Source organism: Camelus ferus, chromosome 14, assembly GCF_009834535.1.
Source record: "Camelus ferus isolate YT-003-E chromosome 14, BCGSAC_Cfer_1.0, whole genome shotgun sequence".
NCBI lineage: Eukaryota > Metazoa > Chordata > Mammalia > Artiodactyla > Camelidae > Camelus > Camelus ferus.
Window position 1 is genome coordinate 27,999,144 of NC_045709.1, and position 10,435 is coordinate 28,009,578.

The following is a 10,435-nucleotide window of genomic DNA, read 5'->3' on the forward strand; positions in this document are numbered from 1 at the left end:
ATCAGAATTAATTAAGACTGGCTAATTATTGCAATGAGTTACTCTGTCCATATTAAATCCGAGGTTTTGTTAGGAACATAAAGATTGTCAGAAATTATCTTTAATTGGCAAAACCAGTGGAAGACAAGATACTTGTTAGTGAGGAGGGGCAGGACAGGACCCACATCCTTCACACTCACAAGGACAAGAAGCTGGCCAGCCCAGCCATCCGTGGTGCCCTGCAAGTATGGATGCTGGTAAGCTGGTTTGTCCCCATTTCAGGAGAAACCCTGCTTTCTGAGCTGCTGATCCACAAAGCATGCTGACGCTGTCTCAAAAACAGTATCAAGTAACACCGGAGTGACCCACTGATAACAGGTGTTAGATGCACCCGAGGGCAGAGGAAAGCCCCTCTCCCCCTGTATCCGATGTGGCCATGCCGGTTGCTAATTAAGAGTCTGTGCGGGAAGAGGAATTCAGTCTGAGACTTGCTCTCATCGGAACAGCTGCGTGGTTGCTAGGCAGAGGGGGCGGGGCTCACAGGCTGCCTCTAACATCGAGAGAATATAGATATTTACAGACAGTTGCTACAGCTGATGACCTAGCAAATAAACTCTACATATGTCAAATCTGAAGTTCAAACTAAGCTCTGGGTTTTTCCAATTAAGTTTTGATTCATAAAATTTTAACAGTAGGAAAATACTTCTCTGATATTTTAAAAATACCCCTGAAGACATTAAGTGGGAAATGCATGGTGAAGAAAATGGTGTATATAATGCTGCTACTTCTCCAGTCCAGGCTGAAGTCAGTGGAGGTAGATGGACAGAAAGAAACGATGGACAGAGAAACAGATAGAGGTGGATGGCGGATACATGGAATATTTCATAGAGACATATGTGTGTATACATGTATGTGTATATATAATGAGTGTTGTTTGAATTGCAGTTTACAACTGAAATAATTTAAATAACATTTCTTTATTTCAGGCAAATTTACAAGCTGGCCCACAATGCTCTGACACCGCACATATCTTCTGTGAACTAGAGGAGGGGAAAGTTACTGAAGCAATCATACACAAAAATACTCTATTTTATCTTTTCAGTGTAAGTACAGGAAAACCCACACTTTGGTCCAAAGTTCCTTTTTATTAAAAATTATCTCACTGATACTTTGTCAATAGAATGCATGCTAATTATGAGCCAATTCTGAGTTCTATACCTGTGAGCTGCTCCTCCCTTCGCCCCCTAGGATTCTTTCCCTGTTGTGTGATTAATATTAACAACTTAATGTCTGCATTGTGTATATGATATGAACAGTCAGATAGCAGATACAAATTTTACACCAGCATCTCTCTTTTTCTCAATACACATACATATCTACACACATAGGTAATATTATATTTATATATATGCTTTCTAGTGGGCTAACACCGGTCACATTGCACAGCACCAGATTTTCTTCAATAAAATATATCATCGGTATTTTTTCAGATCAGAAGTATAGATTTAATTCTTTTCATAATTTATTTTATTCTTTCCCATGGATGGGGTTTCAAGCTGTTTGCAGGGATTTTGTTTGTTTGCATGTTTGCTTTGCCTACTAAAAAAACAATGCCACGTTAAAATTTAATTTTACACGTGCCCTCGTCTAATTATGTTTTTAGAATAGACTTCCCAAAGTGAAAACACTGAGTGAAAAGGGCTGAAACAAATCTTAATGTTTAATAGATACAGGCAATTTGGCCTCCGAAATGCAACAAGTCACAACCCCGCCAGCAACACTTCCTTGCACTGCAGCTGGCATAGGATTTTGCCAGTCATTTAACTTTTGCTCCAGTTAACCTTGAAAGAGAAAACAGTGTATTGTTCATACACTGACACCAAATCAAGCTGTTATCACAGCTACCTCCAGGTGTAGTGTCCTGATTCTACACTGATTTTACTAAAAAACTCAATTCTTATCATTTTAAAACACAATCGCCAACAAATCCTCCCAGAACTTGTATATTCTGAATAAGCTTGTACTACAGATGCCCATTGTGTCCTCCCCCTGTATCACACCCCCTTCCTGGACAGCCCGCCCCATGAACAGCCCAGTAACTGAGCAGCGGAGCTGAGGGCATCTTTGGTGACACCAGTTATGGGCTAAATCCAAGCAGAGCAGAAGTTGATCTAAGAGAGAGTGCAGATATGAGACCATGTGACTCCAGAACAAGCCAGAGAGGCGCTTCATTCACTGAATCTTTAATCAAATGATCATGGCATGGTCTGCTTCCATTGGCACTTTACAAAATTCAACCTTCTTTCATGATAGAAACACTCAACACACTAGAAATAGAAGGAAATTACCCCAATATAGTAAAAGCTATATATAAAAAGCCCACAGCTAACATCATACTCAATGGTGAAAAACTGAAAGCTTTCCCTTTTAGTAACAAGGCCAAAATGCCTATTTTTGACACTTCTATTCAAAATAGTACCGGAAGTCCTAGCCAGAGCAATTAGGCGAAGAGAAGAAATAAAAGGCTTCCAAATTGGAAGAGAAGAAGTAACACTGTCTCTGTTCACAGACGACATGACCTTCCTTGGAGAAAACCCTGAAGTTCCACAAAAAAATAGTTAAAACTAATTTAAAAATTTAGCAAAGTTGAAGAATATAAAATCAACACACAAAAACCAGCTGTGCTTCTGTACACTAACAATGAACAACCTTCAAGGGAAATTAAGCGCACAGTCCCATCTGCAACAGCGTTAAAAAGAATAAAATAATGAGGAATAAACTTAACCAAACAGGCAACGACATGCACACTGAAAGCAACAAAACATCGCTGAAAGTAGCCACACAAGACAGAAGTAAGTACAAAACCATTCCGTATTCATGAATTAAAAGAGTTAATATTGTTAAAATATTCATAATACTCAAAGTGAGCTACAGATTCAATGCAATCTGTGTCAAAATAATTAATGGCATTTTTCACGGAAGCAGAAATAATCATCATAAAATTCATATGGGATCTCAAAGGACTCTGAATGGCTGAAACAATCTTAAGAAAAACAAAAAGGAAAGCAAAACTAGAGTCTTCACAACTCCTGATTTTAAAACAGGGTACAAAGTCCCAGTACAGTACTGGCATGAAAGCAGCCATACAGATCAGTGGAATAGTCCACGACAAAGACCACAGAAACAGACACTCACTTACTTGGGCAAATGATCTTTGACAAAGCTGTCAGGGCTACCCAGTGGGGAAGGGATAGTCTCTTCAACAAACAGAGCTGGAAACTGAATACCTACATGCAAGAGAATAAAGCAGGCCCCTTGCATTCCACCATATACAAAAACCAACCCAGAGTAGCTTAGATGTAAGCAAGGTCCTAAGGTCCTAAATGTAAGACCTGAAACTATAAACTCTTAGAAGAAATCATACAGGAAAAACTTCATCATGTTGGATTTGGCAGTGATTTCTTAGATACAACACCAAAATAACAGGCATAAAAAGCAAAAATAGACAAACAGGACTACATCAAACTTAAAAACTTTTGAACAGCAAAGGAAACAACAAACAAAATGAAAAAGCAACCTGCAGAATGGAAGAAAAAACTGCACGTCATAGATCTGATAAGGAATTAAAACCCAGGATATATAAAAAACTACAACTCAACAATAAAATCCCCCAAATAACCAGATTTAATAAATCAGCAAAGGGCTTGAAAAGACCTTTCTCCAAAGAAAATATACAAATGGTTAACAAGCACATGAAAAGATGCTCAACATCACTGATCCTCGGGGAAATGCAAATCAAAACCACAATGAGATACCACCTCACACCCACTAGGATGGTCGCTATTAAGAAAAAAGAAAGCAAAGAAAGTGTTGGCAGTGAGATGGAGAAACTGGTACCCTTGTACTCTGTTGGTGGGAATGTAAAATGGTGCAAGCGTTGTTGAAACAGTACAAAGGTTCCTCAAAAAATTAAAAGATAGAATTACTATGTCATCCAGCAAATCTCACTTCCTAGCATCGATCCAGAAGGACTGAAAACAAGATCTCAAAGAGACACCTGCACGCCTATACTCATCGCAGCCTTGTTCACAATAGCCGGGGGTGGAGGCAGCCTAAACGTCTGCTGACTGACGCCTGGATAAAGGAAGCGTGGTATGTGCATACAATGGGATTCTATTCGGTCTTAAAACAGAAGGAAAGCCTGTTACACGCTGTAACATGGGTGAACCTTGAGGACATCATGCTAGTGAAGTAAGCCAGCCAAAAGAAGTACTTACTACGTGATTCCATTTATTTGGAGTGTCTACAGTAGTCAAATTCAAAGAAACAGAAAGTAGCATGACAGCACCCAGGGGCCGGGGGAAGGGGACAATGGGAGTTGTCCGGTGGATCTAGAGCGTCAGCTCTGTAAGGTGACAAAGTCCCAGAGACCTGCTGCACAGATGTACCGGGCACTCAGCAGTGACTGAGATGGTCAATTTTATGTTTGTGACTTTTACCACAATTAAAAAAAGGTAACTGACTGATGACAAAACAATGGCAATCATGAAATTGATACCATATATAGAGGCAAAGTATATGACCAAAATAACACAAGGCAAGAGGGGGAAAACATAAGTCTACCAGTTACAGGTTCTTTAACTTTATGTGTGGTGGTATAAAATTACCTGAAGATAAACTGTAAATTTAAAAAGAATGCTGAGAGAACTTAAAAGCCTCAAGATGAATATTTTTAAGATATTAATTTGACCCAAATAAATAGTTCATCAATTTGAGAGCCTTTTTATTTTAAAGAAAGCACCATGTCAATATTCATATGGAAATGCAAATGGTTTAGAATAGTGAGAAAAAATCTTGAGAAAAGAGGAAATGTTGAGGATTTACACTAAATGATTTCAAAACTTCCTAGGAAGCTACAATAAGAGAGGATGGTACTGAAATCAAGGTGCAGAAGTCAAAGGAGCAGAATAAAAAGGCCAGAAACTGTGTCTGTCTTTGTCTCTCGTCCTGTCTGTCTGTCTGTCTGTCTCTTTCATCTGCTACAAAGGCAGCAGTCAATACTGTCAAAAAAAAATGCCTTTATCTTTCACTCTTGGCCAACGAGCGGTTAGAGTTCCAAACCTTAAAATTTCAAAGCAACAGGAAGTCTAAACATAAAAGCCATCATCTCTTTCTTTCTTTTTATCTTAATCATAAATATGTTCATTTCTGCCAACTCTAAGTATCCAGCCAAGGGAAAAAAAAGAAAAACGACTTAACTTTGTCATCATTTTCATTGTCGACCTAGCAGAGTGGATGTTACTAAGAGAGGAGTGGCAATCCAAGCATAATGAGGGTGTTGAAAACGGCTGCAGAGCATGACCCAACCTCGTGAATAAATCTTACCTGGCAGAGAAACAAGAAACTGAATTAGAGTGGCTGCCGGGAACATGACTGTAGGTGAAGACTGAACGGAAGTGTTTGAGGAAACGGCACCTTGCTTCTGATTCGTGGAGAGAAAGCAATTCTGGGCTGCGTGTCTCTTCCCCTCCAGTTCCTGTGGACTCTGCTCTATAACAAAAGGAGCCGTCCCTGCCATGGCACCAATTTGTTAATCTTTCTCCCCCATGATACTATAAGCCACCTGTAATCAAGCAAGCAATCAACACACTCAGGAGTGCCCCAGCTGAAAATTAAACTCTTTCATCCAGATTTGGAACAAGGCTACAAACCTTGTTCCAAGCTACCAACTGAAGTGCCAGCTACTCTGCAGGCTGGAGTAAAACATCTCATTCTGTCTCCTCTGGGAGCATCCTCTCTCCTCCTGTCCCTTAAGTGTTCAAATTTCTCAGGCTAGGTCTGACGTTCTCCCTTCCTTTTAGGCTCTTGCACTAAACTTTTGTCTTTTTTTTCTATTGTGAACAAATATGAATAACACAAAATGTACCATTTTATCCATTTTTTAATAAGCAGTTCAGTGCATTAAGTACAATCACACTGCTGAGCACCCTCCTTCTTGCAGTAACACTGATGGCTACTCAAACACCTGTCTCAGCCCAGATCTCGTTCCCAAAACCTGACGATTCAACATCTCCTTTTGGATATTATAGCATTTAGGTTTCTCTTAGGTGCAAACAACAAAAACCACTGCTAGCCAATTAGATAGAAAAGGATTCTTCTGAAAGGATTTAGGGTAATTCTTTCGGAAGAATCAGAGAATCGTGCTTCCTCATGTTTGGAGGATGGGTGTATACATACATACCTCTCACAGTCACAATGTGGAAGTGAGCACATGAAAATACCACTGCTGTTACAACTGGGCACAGACCACCACTTGCAGTCACACTGTTAGAGCAGGCAGGTAGCTAGATATGAGCAGAGAAAGGGGGCCCGGGCCAAACGGCAGGAAACCACACATCTTGTAAACAACGGGGGTCCTTGGGCAGAGAAAGAAAAGCAGGAACCTCTGGACTGATAGGAAACCACACATCCTGGGCTGATGTGTCCTGGAGGCTGACAAAGAAAGGTGGGGAAACGCAGGAATCTCCAGTGTCTGAATGCGAACTTTTGCTCATTATGCCTTCATTACAATAAAATTGGCCTTGCAGATTTGAAGTACCCATCGTGCACAGACACCGGGACACTTCCGATCCAGATTAATAAGGACAAAAAAAAAAAAAAATCCCTTTTCTCCTCAGGAAGGTGGAGCTGGGATGAAAATCAGGAAATACAGCCCCAAACCCCTCCCTCCCCAATGAATACTCCACCCATTCATTTTTACACCCCAAGTAACCACCCTGCCAAAGAAACTCAGCCCAGATACTCACCGCTCGCCCCTTCAGAGTGTACTATCGCTTAATAAATCCTTGCTTTGCTTTCTAGACCTCCGCATCTTGTCTCAGAATTCCTTCTGCAACTAGACAAGAAGCTCCTCTCCAGTCACAATACCTCCGGGGACCTACTGCTAGAAGCTCTGAGGTCCGCACCCTGGCTGCGGCTGTGGCTGCCACATGAGCACGGATGTCACAATGGCCTTCCTTTTCCACATCACCTGTCTCCGCCTCAAAGTCTGGTCCAAGTGTGCCTGGTTGACCAAGTCTGGGTCATCTCAGCTGTGAGAGGAGCACCCCCTATCTGGAGACCAGCTCTCACTCATCAGATGGAAAAACTGCCAGAGCAAAGGGCAGGTGCTCGGTAGCTGAAAAGAAGAAAATATGCTCATTAGCTTCTTTAACAGGCACTTCAAACTCATTATGAACTTAGAACTCCTGGTATTTCCCCAAACATTCTTGTGTTCTTTTAATCATGCAAGCACCAAAGGCAGAGATGTAGAAGTATTCATTCTACATTCTGCTGCATTTTTCCCCACCAGTTACATCTCAAGTATATCCTGAATCCATCCACTTCACTCCAGATCCATTCCTATCACTTAAATCCAAGATTTTTTACTTGGAATATTCCTAAATATTAGTCTCACCCATTGTAACAGCTTCACTGAATATAACTTACATGCAACCCTAGTCACCCATTTAAAAGTACAATTCAATAATTTTCAGTATTTTCAGGGTTGTGATACAGACTGATCACAAAAATCTATGTTAGAACATTATCGTCACCGTCCCCCCATAAAACTCTGTATCCATCAGCAGTCACTCCTTATTTCCCCTCAAGACCCTGACGCTTAGACAACCACTAACCTACTTTCTATATAGCTGGAGTTGCCTGTTTTGGACATTGCAAGCGAATGGACTCATACAGTATACAGTCATTTGTAACCAGCTTCCTTTTTCAAGGTTCGTCCATGTTGTAGCACTGATCAGAATTTCATTTCCTTCCTTGCTGAGTGACATTACATTGCAGGATGCATCACATTTTATTTATTCCATCGTCAGTTAATGGCATTTAGATTGTTCTCTCCTCTATGATGAAGGATGCTGCTATGAACATTCAAGTACAGGTTTTTGTATGAACATATATTTTCAGTTCTCTTAGATATACACCTAGGAGTGCAGATCCTGGGTCGTAGGGTAACTCCATTTTCAACATTTTAAGAACTGCTAGTTGTTTTCCAAAGCAGCTACTCCATTTTACATTCCCACCAGCAATGGGAGTGTCCAAAATTCCTCCACATCCTCGCTGACACTCTGACACTTGTTTTCTGTGTTTTTGATTATATCCATCTTACGAGCTATCAAGTAGTGTCTCAGTGCAGTTTTGATTTGCATTTCCCTGATTATTAATGAAAGTGAACACCTCTTTGTGTGCTTATTGGCCACCTGTACATGCTCCGTGGAAAATACCTATTCAAACACTTTACCCATCTTTAAATTGGGTTGTTTGTCTTTATGTTGTTAAGTTATAAGTGCTCTTTACATTCTGGAAACAACTCTCTTATCAGATACATGATTTGCAAATGTTTTCTCCCATTTTGGAGTCTGTCTTTCACTTTCTTGAAAATGTACAATGTCCTTTGAGGTGTATGTTTTTATCAAGCCCAATTTATCTGTTTTTTCTTTTATTGCTTGTCCTTTTCACGTCACACCAAGAAACCACTGTCTAATCCAGGGTCACAAAGATTTGACTGTCATTTTCTCCGAAGATGTTACAGTTATAGCTCTTACATTTAGGTCTTTGCCCCATTTTGAGTTAATTTTTAATATGGTATGACAGAGAAATCCAAATTCATTCACATGTATGTGGATATCCAGTTGTCACAACACCATGTGTGGAAAAGACTTCTTTCAACAATGAATTTGGCACTTTTGCCAAAAATCAGTTAATTAAATATATGTTAATTTATGGACTCTGAATTCTAGGCCATTGATTTATATGTCTTTCCTTATGCCTGTATGTCTTGACTACTGTAGCTTTGCAATAAGTTTTAAAATCAGAATATATGAGACCTCTGACTGTTCATTTTAAAGATCGTTCTGGCTAATTCAGATCTCTTGCATTTACGTATGAATTTTAAGATCAGCTTGTCACTTTCTGCAAAAAAGAGACAGATTTAATCGAGTGTATTGATTTCCTTGATCAAACTGGGGAGAATTGCCATCTTAATAATTTATCTTTCAATCTACAAACACGTGATGTCTTTCCATTTATTTAGGTCTTTTTTTTAATCTCTTTCAAAAATGTTACATAGTTTTCAGAGACGACATTTTGCCTTTATTGCTAAACATATTTTTAAGTATTTCATTATATTTGGTGCCATTGTAAATGGAATTTTCTTTTAATTAGGGCTGCCATAACAAAGAACCACAAAGTGGCTTAAACAACAAAAATTCCTTCATTCTCTCCCAGTTGTGAATGAGAGAACTCTGAAATCAAAGTGGCACCAGGACCACGCTCTCTCACCTGGCTCGTAGAAACCCTTGGCGTTCCCTGGCTTGCAGCTGCACGAATCCAATCTGTCTTCACTGCCATATGACCATCTTCCCTTTGTGTGTCTGTCTCCTCTGTGTGTCTGTTCCTAAGTCTTTTCTCTTTTTTAGTATAAGGGCACCAGCCATGTACTAGTAAGGGTACACCCTACTCCAGAAGGCTGTCATCTGAATTAGACCTTAATTACGTCTCCAAAGACCCTATTTCCAAATCAGGTCATACTCTTAGGTACCAGGGGTTAGGACTTTGACGTATCTTTTTGGGGTTCACAAGCCAACCTACAACACTATCATTTTGGGATTGTTTATTGACAGTGTATAAAAATGAAATTGATTTTTGTAGACTGATCTTGAATCTTACTGAATTCATTTATTAGCTCTCATATTTTTAGTGGATTCTTTAAGATATTCCATATATAAGCTCATGTCATCTGTAAATATGGTTTTACTTCTCCCTCTCTGATCTGGATGTTTTTTGCTTTATTTTCTTGCCTAATTGTCCTGTACAGAATCTCCAGTACAATGTTGGATATATGTAAGTGGCAAGAGCAGATATGCCTGTCTTTTTCCTGATTTTAGGGGAAAGCTTTCAGTCTTTACCTTTAAGTATGATGGGAGCTATATTCCATAAATGCTCATTATAAGGTTGACTGAGTTTCCTTCTATTTGTTGTCTGCTGAGTGTTTTTCATCATGAAGGTCTTTTGGATATTGTCAAAGGCTTTCTTCTATTCATCTGGTGTTAAGGACTGAATTGTGCCCCACTTCCCAAATCTGTATGTTGAGGCCCTAACCTCCAATGTGACTATATTAGGATATAAGGCCTTTAAAAAGATAATCAAAGTTAAATAAGGTCATAAGGCTGCTGCCCTAACCTGTAAGAAGTGGTGTCCTTGTAAGAAGAGGATGAAACCTCCCCACGCACAGACAGAGGAAGGGCCATGTGAGGGTAAGCAAGAAGCTGGCCATCTACAAGCTGGGAAAAGAGCTCTCACCAGAAACTGAATTTGCTGGCTTCTTGACCATGGACTTACAGGTTCCAAAACTGAGAGAAAACAAATGTCCGTTGTCTAAACCACCAGCCTATGATTTTTG

At 39.8% G+C, this 10,435-nt stretch overlaps 1 protein-coding gene across 1 annotated transcript in view; it reads right to left on the minus strand.

Annotated features, from left to right (window-relative positions):
• Positions 1-10,435, minus strand: part of TNFSF13B (TNF superfamily member 13b) — a 71,046-nt gene that overhangs the window by 40,622 nt on the left and 19,989 nt on the right. Inside the window, exon 2 of the mRNA XM_032496675.1 lies at positions 6,786-7,156. The gene's annotated coding sequence lies outside the window, so the exon portion shown is untranslated. The remainder of the gene's footprint in view (positions 1-6,785; positions 7,157-10,435) is intronic.